The sequence below is a fragment of the Lepisosteus platostomus genome, chromosome 1 (genome assembly GCF_059453375.1).
Source record: "Lepisosteus platostomus isolate fLepPlt1 chromosome 1, fLepPlt1.hap1, whole genome shotgun sequence".
In the NCBI taxonomy this organism is placed as follows: Eukaryota; Metazoa; Chordata; class Actinopteri; order Semionotiformes; family Lepisosteidae; genus Lepisosteus; species Lepisosteus platostomus.
The window spans coordinates 42,456,432-42,469,762 of NC_142611.1; the positions used below are offsets into that span (position 1 = coordinate 42,456,432).

Here is a 13,331-nt window from a genome sequence, read left to right on the forward strand (position 1 = left end):
TCCTTACCAAATGATCACATGATATACTGTAGTGTCGCATCCATTATTTTATTTTTGAACTTGAACTTGAACTTTATTGCCATATGTAACCGGTACTGGTACAATGGAATTCTTACTTACAGAAAGTCTCTCGATTGTAAAACAAGTGTAAAAAACAAAACAAAGTGCAAACAGTGCATCAAGACAATGTACAAACAAACAATAGACAATGTGCAAGTAAACATGTAGACAGTTTGAATGTAAACAATACAGACGTGTAAAAAATGACTGGAGATGTGCAATAGATAAGAAATCATAAAGAGGTAGAGGGTGATGGTGTAGGTGTGGTCCGAGGGGGATGGCTAAAGTATTTGTGATGAGTATTTGATGCTGGCTGAACTATTATCAAAGTATCCGTCTATCCATAATGTATGTTATACAGGTAGGATGATGACTGTTACTTTGTGCGGTAATTTATTGTCCATGATTGTGGGAATATTTTAAAAAATCACTTATTTGAAATAATTTATCAAGACCATCCATCCATACAGTTTCTCATGGCTTAATTCAGTTTAGGGTTGCTGGAATAAACCTTTACTTGTTTGTTTGCAGCCTACGCGAGATAGACAAGAGAGGAGGTACCTAACGTCCAAGGTTTTGATTTGCATAAATTACTGATGTTCAGCCAAGCTACTACTCCTTTATTTTCAATGAAATTCTGATTGAGGAGAAAATTCAGCTCTTTAAAATATCTAAACAAGAGACCACAGATAACAGCAGTGATTTTGTTTCTCCAATTGGGTGAATGTTTCTTCAACTATAGCAACTGTCATGTGATTTTAAAGTAAAAAGATAAGATTGCACCAGGCTACTTGAAAAGCCATCTCAATTGCCTTAATATTGTGCTTTGTAATGAACATGGATTAAAAAAAAGAAACTGCCACTGAGATGCCCCATTCATGGTTTATTCTTATAATGTATGTGACATTGTCTTAGGTGTGAAGACGTGTGCATTGAAATTTACTGTTAGACTGGACCTTGTTCAGATTTCTGTCCTCAGGGATACAAGTGTCACATTGACTGGTTTATCAGTGTGAGAGGGGAAAAATAATAGCTTTCAAACACTTTAAGTGACCCTAAACATGACTCTGGTCTTATCTCAGCTATCTTTCATGTTAGCTTAGGGTCTTTTCCATCACCATTATTGTTGTAGGTAAAATACCTCATGTACTTTGGTACCAGATCAATGCACAAAACAGATTATAACTGTGTTAGGTGGATTTCATTTAGCTAATGTTATTTTGGTCTATGGCATATTAACTGTGATAATGAAACTTACATAAATTATTTTAATATATTACCCAGAAATGTATCCTATAAATTATGAATATTATGAATAGTGTGTTATGCTATTTCAATGACTTTTAATAGCATATTATATAACTTTTCAGCAAACAGTGACAGATGTACTGTATTATTAAAACTATTTCATTCTGAAAGTCAACAGCCTCTTCTCAAGACCTAGGGATTAAAAAGTAAAGGACTAGCTAGTGGCATGGTGATTCCCAGCACAAATCAAAGAATATTTTGCTGGGGGTACTGAGGGGAAAAAAAGTTATATATTTCACACTATAAATGAAAACAATATTTATTATCAAATAATAAAAAAATGGCTTAAAGTAAAAAAAAAAGCCCTGTAAATGATACATTTAATAACGTCTAATAAACAGTATAGAAATTGGTATATTGTTGTCCAAGCACCTTTTCACTTTTTGAAATCAGCTGCCAGTGTAGATTTTGAGATCCTGATGTTCTTACTACTAAAGCAATAGGGAATCAAGAAAGGTAAAGAGTAACAGCAGACATTGCTTGTTCCCATTTAAGTTCTTTATAAATCTTCTAGTCTTCCATCAACTGCTTGAGATGAAGCCATGCTCGCGTGAATAAACCCCTTAACCTTTAAGTCTCAAGGAGTTATCTGCACCACAGAATGACTATGTCCTTATAGTACATAGTCATTCTGTGGTGCAGATAACTCCTTGAGTCCTTATAGTACATATGCTGTAGAGATTGCTGAAACGTGATCCCAAATTCAATTCTGAGTGCTGAAAGATTCGTTTATACATTATCTAAAAAATGTTTATACAACCTATCTAAAAAACAAACACTACACCTGCTTTAAAGATCATCTCACTTAGTTTCCACAAATTGTGGAGTAGTTAAAAGTAGTTAACCTTTAACATTGGCACAAATGTGTTAAAAAACACAAATAACAAGAAAAGGCAGAAACATTGAAATCTTAAATCAGAAATAGACACTCATCATTATGATATTGCTACAAAATCATTAAATTGTTGAAATATTTTTAAACTGCATGTTTCAATAGTAAATAAAATTAGGTGTCTTCTCTCAACTATTTCTGCTATCCAAAAACATATAACTTGTATTGATGATTTGAATGTTTTGAGGTGATTTATTAATTACATGGAAACAAGTTTGTGTTATCTATTTTCTGATTTTATCTGTAGTCCTACAGAGAGAGGACTGTATAGAACATGGTTATTTCAGCACAATGTTTTGTTCTCTGATGTATAAAAAGTTTACAACTTGTTTTTTCTTAATGTCCACTTGTGATTAATGTTTATAATTATGTTTATAATTATTCACAAAAGTGTGACATAGTTGTATTTCATGGAGTAAGATTTTTTTTCTCGAAATAATTGGTTAATACTACTATTAAAATTATGTTTGTCTCTCTACTGTCAAGCTGTCATAATCATACAAGATCACATTCCTTGTTTGCCAAATGACAAGAACAGTGATGTGCAGTAGTGTGAAGAGGTCATATATTTCTCCTCTATTTATGTATTGATATGCTTAATATTTTTTACAGAAGATGGTTACTTAATTTTACAAAGTTATCTTCTATTTAGCTTTTTATTTTTATCTTCTGCTCTAACAGAACGGTGTCAGGCTAAAATACTGACTTAAGGCTGCATAGTTTGTGAAGATAACCTTCACCAACAGCATTTGGTGGTGTTCTTTTTCTTTAATAATTTTAAATAAAAGTGTAGTGTGTAGAGGTCATACAAAATAGTAAAAAGTAAAATTAAAGAGCAATTTTTTATGCTTGATGGATTTTCCAGGGTTTGCAGTTACTGTAGTTTAATTTCATGTGTCAGTAGTACAGAAGCAGTGTGGTACTCTAAGCAGTGTGCATATTTTTGTACATATCTGTCATTATATTTAGCCTTCTTTGCTCTTGGGTATTTTTACACCTGGACCTCAGTCCCTTCTAATGCAGAAGACAAGTGGGAGCTATTATGTTATGTGTCTAATAAGTGCACCATGTTGCACAGAGGAGCTGTTAACCATTGAAGTACAGAGCATCCTCTTCAAGCAGGATCAGTATGAGGACTAGTAAAGGCCCCCTGGTTTGCCTGTAGCAACTCGTTAGACAGAGCAGATGCTGGGTTACTTTAAAAATGCTGCTATTGATCCAGCTGCGGTTACGAATTTGCAATTGTTCCTTAAACACTCCCTTTGGAAAAAAAAGGAAATCAATAAAAAAGTCTTTATTGTAGTGCATATGTCGTTATCGGGCTTAATCATGATGGATTTGGCTTATTAAGGATTCTTATTCCAGGGCTTGCTCTTGCTTGCCTTGTTCACTGCTTTGCCATTTGTTTATCCTAAGACTGAAAACAATGTCAAGGCACCCCTTCATCTCCTGGCAGCTGTAAAAACCCACTCACACAGAATCCGAATTTATATTTTTATGAGCTGGATGCAAATTTACTGTATCCAAGTGACAGGGTGATGCATGTGCTGAGGTATGAGCTATGAGTAAAGTATTGCTAAATGTCTTCCTTGGCTTCAATTTTTATGTCTGGGTTTTCATAACATATGGGGTAATCAAGTCACAAAGTCTGACAGGCACTCCATGTCATGATCATGTAACATATTAATGCCTCTGTGGATGGATTCTTGGTTTGCTTGGTTCTATGAAGATGATTACAGAGGCGCCCGACCCCGATCCATGTACTGTATGTTAATACGAGTTGTTACACGAGAACATTCTGTGCATACTCTATCTGGCATTATGAATTACATTGCAGCATCTCAGAAATGTTTGAAGTAGTTTGCTACACTTTATTGAGACTTTCCAGGTAGCATACCCAGTTAATATCATCAGTGGATAAATGTAGCATTATTGTGAATGAGCAGAGACCTTTTTGTTATAAGCGAAATATTATTTGACATTTCTTCTTCAATAATGATCTAGTAATGTGTCTCACGGACTAAACTGAGTACTTTTTACACGTGCAATTTGGAGCATTCATTACATGTCATGCTTGAATGCTTTCCTTTGTCCCCATCTCTCATGTGAATTATATTTTTGGTGGCAATACAGTGCAATATGTGAATCACAGAAATTAAACCACATGACATTTGTCAAGCACAGTTTCTTTGTGTCTGTATATTATAATTATGAAAAATAATGAATTAATTATAAATAACGGAAGACTTCTATATAACAAAAGGCATTATAATTACAACCAATAAGTACAGGCACCAATTGTTGCATTTTAATGCCACTCAGTATATAAAGAGAAGGATGATTTTTGTTTTAAATATAGTATTTTTGTAATCATTTAAAGCTTGTTACCATTTAAACCTGTACATCACACTAATTTTTCATTTTCCATACTGCAGATGAGCATTATCTTAAATTGAAGGGAAAGGTGTATTTATACTGACAGTGCACATTGAGTATCCACAGTATACATATTGTAAACATCAAATAGTTCTACTGTATTTTAAATGTTTTATGGTAATGAAAAGCCAAGAAAATGAAAGGCAGTTTACACTGCTGCAGATCATTATAAATCTTTGTTAAAACATAGACAACATGAATATATGTGTTATTGACAGTATTCATTCACTAATTGCCTTGAATTTTCTAATTTTCTAATCCATTTTCTAAGCGCTTTATTCAATACAGGGTTGCGGGGGAGCTGGAGCCTGTAGCCTTGAAATAATTTTGCAAATCAAATTGCACAATTTTGCTTGCTGGAGAAAAATGAAAACAAACTGGAAATGCAAGATTTCTTGTAATCTGAAACTGCAGTGTAAAAAAACAATAATCATTGCTTTCTCTATCATCATTTCACTTTTTTCTTTGAAAATGTCTTGTTTTATAAAATATATGAACTGATATCCATAGAGCCATTGTTGGCTCAGACCCTCAACTCTCTTTAGAGAATCCTAAAAACTTGAAACATACTTGAACCGAGAGGTAACTCATGTGACCTTTAAGTGACCTGTATAATTTTCTTGACTTTGTCACAATGAGACAATGTCAATGCCCTTGGAACAAAATATTTCCCCTATTGAATAATTACTTTCTTATTGTCTAAACATGCAGGTACAAAGTACTGAAATCCTAAGGCAATGTCCTGATTTATGCATTGGAATCAATGGAAGGATAAAATACTGTATATGATGACAGTTATATACGTATACATTTATACATTGGCCATGGGCAAAATTAAAACTGTTGGTCCGGATTTGAACCCCAGGTCCCAGCACTGCGAAGCAGCATTGCTTATGGCTGTGCCACCAGGATCTGTGAAATATTCTTTTTTTTTGAAGCTGCTGATTTTTGTGAAATTTCTAAATGGGAGGCATGGTGGCGGTGTGGTTAGCATTGCTTGTTCACAGTCCAAAGGGTGCTCTCTGGGGTGCTCTCTGCATTGACCTGCATTTGATCAGAACGTACAAACACACATTCACACCAGAGCCAATTTTCCAGAAGCCACTTAATCTACCAGGGTGTCTTTGGACTGTGGAAGAAAAACAGAGCACCTGGTAGAAACCCAAGTGAACATGGACAGAAAATACAAACTCCACACAGATAGCCCCCAGGAATTGAACCCCAGGCTCCAACCCCAGGCTCCAGCTCTGGCATCAAAGCTAACCATTGTGCCACTGTGCAGCCATTATATAATTCATGGAAATTACTGCATATGAACAGTTTTGTGGTGGAAACATAACAGTACAGTAGCTTAAAAGGAAATTATTTATTAAACACATAAGACACAAAACTAATATTTACATTTGGAGTGAGGTGATGGAGCCCAACTCATTACAATCTTCTGGAGAAGATCCCTATCATTAACCACCCTAGTGCACTAAGAAGTGGACATGAATTTTTAAAGAGTGGAAATGTATGACTGTTTTCCTCACATAACCTATCACCCACAGGTAAGCCTGCTCACTAAAGTGATGCTCTTTGTCTTTCCCGCTAAATGCTTCTCTGTCCCTTTCCTTGAATCTCCCTTTCTCAAGTCTACTAATTGGTCTCATCTTTTAGAAGGCCCTCAGCCACAAAATTGGGACGTTTCAGCCTTATACTGTACAGTATGTTCTCGAAGGCATCTATCTGGTCTCCACTCAGGCATGGTGTGTGCTTACCTAATTAGAACAGCCTTCTGCTGTGAAAAACACACCAGCAACCTCTACTGTTTATCTAGTGATTTCACGTCTAATCATTAATCAATAGGAGCATTTTTAAGAGCAGTTACAAAAGAGAGGAGTCCTTTGCTCCCCTCCAGCCAGTTTGGTAGTTAGTAGATAGTTGATCCTATGATCTTATCCAGCAGTTTCTTGAAAGAAATCAGGGTGTTGGCTTCAATATGACTGGGTAGCTTCTTCCATTATCCCACAACCCTTTTCGTAAAGAAGTGCCTCCTGTTTTCAATTTTAAAAGCACTTATATAGACTTTCCACTTATGTTCTCTGGTTTGGGTTTCACTGTAGTAGTACATTGGGTAGACAACGATGCATACTCACATTCAGAGACAGTAGCATCTGGGCAACGAAAAGAAGAGCCACTAAGAAAGCTATTTGAGAAATAGTTGTTGGAAGGTATAAATTACATTCAGCATATAATTCTAAAGCAATGGTCCCCAAATCTGTTTTTCAAAGTATGAAATCATTGTTTTTTTATTTTATATGTTATATAGTAATTTACCAATATGTTATAGGACTACAATGTGTTATAGAAATGCCAGAAATCTCTTAATTATCTTTCCAAAAATAAGATGTATATGTCATAAACTTTTACATAAACTTTTTATTGTGCTACTGCATTTCAGCTTGAACTTGTCAGATCTGAGAAATTTAGCAAGGCTGGTCAGTACCAGAATAAAAACCGGGACAATATTGTCTCTGCACATAAATGTCCAAATATGTCGATCAGGATCACTGTGATGTTGGGGTGCTTGAGATCTGATGGTAAATCAAGGTTATGTCTCCTACTGTTTGTAAAATATGCATGTTAATCTCGGTGTCCTCTGTAAATTCCACTTCGAGCTTGCCAAATATGACCAACATTAAGTTCCCTCTTCAATTCTATTGGTAAAGCAGCTCCTGATCTGATCTGTTGTGAAATAGGGGCTGCTGGTACAGTATATAATGGCTGCCATGCATCAGCCAGGTGAGTGCACCACTTCAGTGGTGGATGAAGTGGGTCCTTTTTCATATGTAAATTATTTGAAAAAAATGTGCTACATAATTGTGATTCATTTATGTACATAGAAAGGGATAAATAGTGAGAAAAAGAGACCAACCAAAATCAGATCTCTTCGTCCAACCATAATCAGTCCTTCTAGACTAGAGGATTAAATAAAATTAAATAAATGTATATTTTTTTAAATGTTTCACACCTTCACTGACTTAACTTTTGTGTATAATGTCCTAATGTAAGATAGGCAAGAGCCTTCCTAGTCTTTTTTGCATGCAAGAATAAAGTTGAATAATTTATGTTCAAATTGGTGTAAAGCTCAACAAACACACCCTCTGGCATCTGCATAATCTGTAATTGTTCAGCAAACAAAATAAGAATTCAGGGCCACACTATGGTAGAAGAAAAAAAAAGAAAAGCCTTTGTCTTGGGTTGAAAAGTCAAAGCTTTGTTTGTGTTCTGTAATTGATGTTTAACTCCAGCCTTTGCTGGTCTTGCAAAGTCAGTGGAGTGAATTTTAGAGTGCAGACAGAAGCCACTAAGCTACGTTTACTGGTTTCACAAGTTGGATTCCAGTCTGTATTTGTCAATGAAGGATGAGCAGTCACTCAGGATACAAAAGATGAGAGATGGCTTTTTTTAGGTACTTTGGACTGTGCTCTGCAAAGCTGTCTTGAGGTTAAGGAACACAAATTGTGATTCAGATGTGAGAAAATGCTTCATTGTATGATTTGAATTTTATGTAAAAATATTCTAAATGGGAATGCCTTGCAGAAGTATTAAGTTTCTTAGACTGTTTTCACATTTTGTTGCTTTAAAACATCAGTCATGATACTTTTAAGTAACAATATTTGTTATATACTCTACACATCCTGATCCACGCATTCAAAGCAAAAAAAAGTAAATTATATGAAAGAAAAATACAATACCTTACAAAAGTATAGAGTACAAAAGTCATGATTTTACTGTATAGGTAGTCAAAACGTCTGCTGTGGCAAACCAAAAATATTTTAAGTGCAAGAAATTACCTTTAACAAGCCCCACAATTAGTTGCCTCTGTTTGTGTGCAATAGTAGTGGTTCACATGATTTTAGAATAAATACACCTGTCTCTGTGAGGTCCCTAAATCAGGTGGTGAATTTCAAGCAAAGGTTGAATCACGAAGACCGAGGAGCTTTCAAAACAACTCGGGCATAGTTGTATAAAGATTTTTCAGTAACCCTTAATATCTCCTTGTGCATGCTTAAATTGATCATTAATAAGTGGAAGGCACCCTGATGCTGTCTACAGTAGATCAAACAGCTCCTCCAAACTGAGAAGGCAGGAAAGGAAATACTGATTAGCAATGCCACTGTGAGGCCAAAGGTGACTTTGAAAGAGGTCCCGAGTTCAGTGACTAAAACGGGAGAACATTTCCATGGGTCAACAATATCATGGTCACTCCACAAAGGGGGCTTGGAATGAAACCCCCCCCAACTCAAATCCCTCATGGGGTTTGCAACAGAGCAATTCACACTGCAAACATGTGGCAAAAGGTTTTGTGGTCAGACAAGACAGAATTGAATTTTCTGATCTAAATGCAAAGCATGACATCTGACACAAACCCTTCACAGTACATCTTTCACAGACACCTTCTGTGTTGACCAGCACGGCGGTTGGAGAATTATATTATATTTCTGCTTCTCAGCAACATTAACTACAAAGCTTGCCTAGACTAATGGGAACATAAAAATTTAGTTTTCCAGACCTTTATTCCATCTGGTTCTCATTTTTCCCATTTATATTTGTATTTTAAGGTTTCAATTTGTTTTTGTTACCGGCACGCAACGCCCTGCTCTTGTCCTCATTAAATGTCATCTGCCATATTTTTGCCTAGTCCCGGATTTCCTCAAACCTTTTTGAATTTCTTTTGCAGCTTCTATAATGTTTGCTAATCCTCCATTTTGGTACAGTATGAACTGTAAACTTGACTAATTTTTCTGACCGTTCCAGAATCTAGATCAGTGATATGAATCGGAAAGAGCGGTGATCCTAATACAGATCATTGGAAAGCTCCAGTAATTTGCATCACCATTTTCTGTCCATACTGTACGGTACCAGTCCAAAATCAAAACGCAGCAACCTGCATGTCTTCCATTTGCAATTTTAGAATGAATCTTTAGTAAAAAAGTTTAATAAAAGCCTACTGAAAATCTAGATATACCATATCATATGTTGTTTGTACCCATTACTACTCTTAGAAGAACTCTAAGAAGTTAGTTAAAACATTTCTTAACTCACGTTAGCTATCACCTGGAATCCTGTTGCCATCTTGATGATCCTCTAGTAATTCACATTTCCTTAATCGCACATGTATTGGGACCCATGTTGATATATACTGTAGTTACTTAGTTTTGCTCTGACACCTTTTTTACGGATGAGTGCTACTTGACAAATGTTCCTGTCAGTGGGTATTATTCCTTTCTTGAGAGATTGCAAGAAGACTTTTGTTAACAGCTAATGAAAAAAAAGTGTAATTGGTGGAATACCACTGAGCCCTGGAGATTTATCTTTAGTGCTTTTACTACTTGTAACAAATTAGCCTCTTTTATACAAAAACATTAAATATAGATTTTTTTTCCTCTTTCCTCAGCTTAACGTGTGTTTTCGATTTCATCCATTTTACTCCCATCATCTGAAAGCATCTTCAAAAGATTCTTACAGTCACTGACAGTCAATGCAGTGAGCTTCTTTAGAATCAACAGTAAAATACTGTACAAACCAAAGGACACAAATAAATAAGGAAACAAAGTGCATTTAAAACCCAGCCATAAAGGGTGAAACTAAGGAATTGGATTCTTTCAAGAAGTGGTTGCATCAGAAGCTCAGATAGATTTGCTTCCAAAAATGGGCTATATGGACAAATGGCTTCATATAATTGGTAAACATGTTCTTACGTTTCTTATGTGAAAATAAAAATATAGTCCCACAACTCACTTAATGTAATGAATATTTCTAGAAAAATGCTATTAATTTGTTTTTAATGAAGATATTGAAAATCAGTGCAGCTGTTCAAATTAGATTTTTAAAATAATTACACCTTTTACCAACATGCAATAGCTGTTTATTGCGTTAAGTGGCGTAATAAACAGTAGTCATTACCAGCTCCTGCTATTTTTGTGGCACCTTTTTTTCTTTGACATGTTAATATTACTTAGTGGTCAAATCTCTGTCGGTGCTTTGAGAGCTGGAGAACTGGAGCTCAGGAAGGGAGATACGTGCTTACTTACGCCTTACTGGCTGTTTTGGCTTTTGTGTGTTTGGGATTTGATAGGTATGCAACGGCAGAGATTCTTTCACGATGATACTTTCCGCAGTGTCTACAGTGCGGTATGTCTGCATAGCGACTGTCATACTTTAGAGTGCCTGAGGTATTTTCTTTTCATAACAAAAACTAAAACGTAATATATTTGGAGGACTTGACCTTTGGTTGAACCTGTTCTGTGTTCTTCAACTGGCGTTGCTTCAGCTTGGCCATTGTAAAAGGCAGACATTGCACTAATTTAATTTAACACACTACACTACCTCTGGTACAGGCTACCAAAGAAATTGTTATGAGAAGAGAATTAATGCTTGAGGGCTCAGTCTTTTTTTATTTATTTCTTATCTCCTGTGCAGAAATTGTATAAGCTAGGAAGGACCCTGAGGTGTGTGAGTGGCTGGCATAACAGTGGATTAAAAACAGCTTTGCCACGTTGAATGAAAATGCTTTTCTAGCTTTGCTGATGAAGTTTTAGCTGTGAAACACTTCACCGTCTATAGTGTTTTAGATTTAATCTTTCAGCTAATATGTAACTGCAGTTGCTCAGGCTTAAAATCTTCAAAACCCTTAATATGCAATGATAACGGGTCATTAAGGGCTGAACAACTTAGTCTTACAGCATGTCTTATCGTTGGTCCTGAAACATTACTCAAATTATATTTTCTTACATTTGTCCCTTAATTCTATGCACTCAATTTCTTGCCCTTTTTATCCCAGAAGTCTATGCACTCTATCACTAACACTGCAGCCATGGCATTGGAGGAATGCAAGATTATGCCTATTTAAAATCTCTGACAAATCTTATTTTAGTTTATTGGTTTTATTTCTATTTGGATATTGTTATGTCCAAATACTCAAATATTTAAACATCTCTCTTCTTCCAAATAATCCACCTGAAATGAATGAAATTTACATTGTAAGTATTGTTTTTTTGCAATGGACCCTTAAGTGTTGTTTATTGAGTTATATTGTGATTTTGAAAATGATGGTTTAGTTGTCACTAATCCAGATAAAACCACATTCCTGAAATGGAATTTAAAATACAATTTTGTTTATTCCATAATGCCCACCCCTTTCATCATAGAAACAGAAAAATTAGCCGGCAAAAAGAGTCTGCTTTGAAATTCTGAGGACTAAAAATTTAGATACCGTATGGTACATTACTTAACCATGAATTATGCTGTGGTTTTAAAAATATCCCTCAAAGCACTTTTCCTCACACATTAGCTGAAGCATTTGGAAAATGTTTTGAACAATGTTTTTTTTTTTTTTAGTGCAACCTCATGGATCATTGCTCTTTGATTTAAATTGTAATTTCACAAAATATAGATGTCACTGCAGTTGCAAATAAAAGCATCCTTGGAAATCCTTGCATTGATCTATCCTCCTGAATTTTCTAAATCCGTTCCCACAATGATTGACGACCTGGTTTATGAACAGCGGTGGTTCTAAAATGAGACTCCTCTCCCCCCATTTAAACAAAATGCACTTTAAGAAACAATCTTTGCACAGATTGTGTAGTCCCTGGAAGGTGAGAAAGGCACAAAACAAAAAAATCTGCAAAATAAAGAGAAATACTGTGAAGGCAACCCACCCCCAATGAAAAGCAGAAATCTTTTGCCCTGCGGAGCAATTTCTCAAGACCACACTACCCAAAACAATGACATCCTTATTTTCACAGAAACTCTAAGTTTTACAAAAACAAATGGTGCATTTTTGTTTTCTTGAGTGCCTTAACAGAAGAAAGACTCATCATTTGAAGCATGTGTCAAACCCACCAAGAAAAGAATGTCTTCTCTCATTTATTTCTTGGGGACTTTATAATTTTGTGGAAGTGTGTTTTGGGGTGGGGAACATGCAATTTTATTTAGTGTATCACACAGATAAAGCGGTGCAAAGAATTTTGTGATGTCATTAGACTGATCGTGAGCACCTCCAGTTACCAGTTAAACATTATATTTTATATCCATAAACAAGTTACTAAAATATTGTTGGAAAGAATTTCAAACATTTTGACAAGCTCTTTTGGGTCTAATTTATTTTCTTAAAATCAATGTGGAATGCCCTGTAGGCTGCGTTTAAAAAAAAAAACAGTGGAAGAACTCTGATGCCTCAGGTAATTCGTGACAAAGGGTATTTTAGTGTAGGTGTGTGTATGGGGAAGGAGGATATCTTGGCATTTTGCTTAGTGTATCACAAAGATAAAATAATGCAATGAAATTTTTGGCATCTTGAGAATCACCGCGCGCACCCCCAGTTACCAATGAAACACATTTAATTTTCAGAAACTGCTTGGACTGATATTGTTGAATTGAATTTGAAAATTCAGGAGGGTGTGTCAATGCAAAGAATTTCAAGGACTTTGTATTTGCAGTAGCAATGTCTTTGATGTTATTTTATGATGAAATTCTTTAAATTGATACACATTCTTCCAAAAGGTTGCGTTTAAAATAAGAACATGCATAATTCAGATACTAATTTAGAATGTTTCGGATAAGTTGCGAGGAGAAGAGGAGGATATGC

The 13,331-nt window shown here is 35.4% G+C and overlaps 1 protein-coding gene across 2 annotated transcripts in view; it reads left to right on the forward strand.

Moving 5' to 3' along the window:
* The window catches only part of sorcs2 (sortilin-related VPS10 domain containing receptor 2), a 368,175-nt gene that overhangs the window by 136,341 nt on the left and 218,503 nt on the right, over positions 1 to 13,331 (forward strand). The gene's annotated exons all lie outside the window — the stretch shown is intronic.